This window comes from Aphelocoma coerulescens, unplaced genomic scaffold (genome assembly GCF_041296385.1).
Source record: "Aphelocoma coerulescens isolate FSJ_1873_10779 unplaced genomic scaffold, UR_Acoe_1.0 HiC_scaffold_226, whole genome shotgun sequence".
NCBI lineage: Eukaryota > Metazoa > Chordata > Aves > Passeriformes > Corvidae > Aphelocoma > Aphelocoma coerulescens.
In genome coordinates this window covers 155473-158711 of record NW_027183572.1, presented here as the reverse complement: position 1 = coordinate 158711, position 3239 = coordinate 155473, and positions in this window count along the sequence as shown.

Genomic DNA, 3239 nt, shown 5'->3' with positions numbered 1-3239 from the left:
CACGGCGGATTCAAGAAGAGCACGGTGACACCACGCAACATCACGGAACCATAGGTCCATTGTGACACAGCGGGGCCTCATGGAAACAAGGGGACCATTGTGGCAAAGCAGGGCCTAATGGAAGCCTGGAGAGCATTGTGACATTGTGGGGAATCATGGAAACATGGAGAGCATTGTGACACTAAGGAAACTCCTGGAACCAAGATGACCACTGGCACATAATGGAACCTCATGGAAGCAAGCCTCCATGATGACTTTGGAGGGCCTCAGGGACCACAGGACCCATTGTGACACAGCAGGACCTGGTGGAACCAAGGAGCCTTTGTGATACTCCAGATCCACATGGAAGCCAGGGTGCACTGAGACACAGCGGGGCCTTGTTGGAACCAAAGACACCTCTGCAAAAAGCAGGCTAGCTCATAGAAGCAAGGAGTCCATTGTTACAACGTAAAAGCTATGGAAGCAAGGGACCATTGTGACACTGCGGGGCCTCATGGAACCAATTGTCCATGATGACAGTGCGGATCAAAGGAGACCATGGTGACACTGCGGAACCTGATGGAACCAAGGAGCCATTGTGACACAGTGGGGCCTCATGGAATCAAGGAGACCACTGTGACCCAGGTGTTGCATGGGAAGGCAAGGAGCCATTGTGACACTTTGGGCTTCTTCCCATGAGCTCTGCAGCTGGCTGTCCCAGCCCAGCGCACCATGTGCCACCTGCTCTCCTCAGGGCTCTGCCTGCACACAGCCCCAGGAGAAGTTTTCCTGTTTGCAAGGAAAGAATGGAAAAGCCGGAGCAGGTTTCCTAAACAACAAACCCCACTCAGGAGCCACATGCTCAGTACAGGCTGCCTGGAACGATGTCCCCTTTCTACAAGGGTCAGTGTGAGCAGGAATGAATGATCTCTGGGAGCAGAATTCTCGGAGTCTTTCCACTGAATTCTCTGTCCCTGTGTCTTGGGGTGACTTTATCATGTGTATCCCCTATTGCTGCTCTATGCCCAGAAGTGAACTTTGTGCATTTCTGTGCCTTTCAACTGAGCCTGAGAGGGGGGAGAGGAAAAAAAACCGGACAAACTTCTCAGAGCGTTTGTTCAAGGACACACATACACACTCCTCTGCATCCTGCTTGCAGCAAGAGCAGAGGGAAGCGACTTTGTTTCTTTTTAGCCAGTTTTCAGCTCCTTTTCTCTGGGGGGAGATGGAGAGTTGAACTTTGTTTTCCTGGGACTTCGGGGGTTTTTTTTCCCTTCTTCTCTTCTTGACTCTTTCAACATCAGAGCACATTGGGAGAATTTTCTCCCGAGGTGGGGGCCCTGAATGTGGGCCCATGAGCCAGCTGCAAGGAGGAGGAGAGAGGCTACACCTACGGAAGTGTTGGGGTTCCTCCCCCCTGCCATGAGGTCATGGGAGAGGGGACCCTGGGGTAGAGGCATGGCCTGGGCACGGGGTCTCCCTGCTCCCTGCTCACATGTGCCCTAACCCTGTTCAGCACTGCTTATTTTGTGTTGCCTTGTGCGAGGAGGGCCCTGGTTGTGCTGTGATTGCTCAGTTCTTTGGCAGTGCCCCGCCCATGTGGCTGGAGAAGAAAGAGCTCTGAAACTTCTCTCAAGAATCGCTCCCTGTTTCTTTGCACGGGCCTCGCTGTCTATGGATGTTTCAGGAGACCCCACCGAAACACAGAAGGACTCTCAAATTATCCCAGCTTTCTCTGCACAGCGAGAGCTTTTAATATTTAGCATTGCTATCCTTTTCCTGTGTGTTTGTTAAAAAAATAGTTTTTATCTCTTTCACTTTCTTCCCAGGAAAGTTCTTTTTTCCAAAAACCTGGTGGGGGAGGGCTGGGTGTAACCTGCCTTCTATCAGAGGATATTTTCCTCCACATTTGTCCAAACCGGCACAGCCTGTCCTTTCCTGGGTCTCTGTTGCAGATGGAAGCTGCTGGTGCCATTGTCAGCTTGAAGCCCTCTTTTGATGCAAGCAGATGTTGCAGGTGTGTTCAGCAGCTGTTGCTCAATGCTTATGCCAAGCTATTGTGTTCCTCATGGAACCAAGGAGCCATTGTGACACTGCAGGGGCTGATGGCATCAAGGAGGCAATTGTGACAGTACAGAACCTCCTAGAAACAAGGCTCCATTGTGACACCGTGGGGAATCATGGAATCAAGGAGCCCATTGTGACACGGCTGCATGGAACCAATGGTCCATGGTTACACGGCGGATTCAAGAAGAGCACGGTGACACCACGCAACATCACGGAACCATAGGTCCATTGTGACACAGCGGGGCCTCATGGAAACAAGGGGACCATTGTGGCAAAGCAGGGCCTAATGGAAGCATGGAGGGCATTGTGACACTAAGGAAACTCCTGGAACCAAGATGACCACTGGCACATAATGGAACCTCATGGAAGCAAGCCTCCACGATGGTTTTGGAGGGCCTCAGGGACCACAGGACCCATTGTGACACAGCAGGACCTGGTGGAACCAAGGAGCCTTTGTGATACTCCAGATCCACATGGAAGCCAGGGTGCACTGAGACACAGCGGGGCCTTGTTGGAACCAAAGACACCTCTGCAAAAAGCAGGCTAGCTCATAGAAGCAAGGAGTCCTTTCTTACAACATCAAAGCTATGGAAGCAAGGGACCATTGTGACACTGCGGGGCCTCATGGAACCAATTGTCCATGATGACAGTGCGGATCAAAGGAGACCATGGTGACACTGCGGAACCTGATGGAACCAAGGAGCCATTGTGACACAGTGGGGCCTCATGGAATCAAAGAGACTATTGTGACCCAGGTGTTGCATGTGAAGGCAAGGAGCCATTGTGACACTTTGGGCTTCTTCCCTTGAGCTCTGCAGCTGGCTGTCCCAGCCCAGCGCACCATGTGCCACCTGCTCTCCTCAGGGCTCTGCCTGCACACAGCCCCAGGAGAAGTTTTCCTGTTTGCAAGGAAAGAATGGAAAAGCCGGAGCAGGTTTCCTAAACAACAAACCCCACTCAGGAGCCACATGCTCAGTACAGGCTGCCGGGAACGATGTCCCCTTTCTACAAGGGTCAGTGTGAGCAGGAATGAATGATCTCTGGGAGCAGAATTCTCGGAGTCTTTCCACTGAATTCTCTGTCCCTGTGTCTTGGGGTGACTTTATCATGTGTATCCCCTATTGCTGCTCTATGCCCAGAAGTGAACTTTGTGCATTTCTGTGCCTTTCAACTGAGCCTGAGAGGGGGGAGAG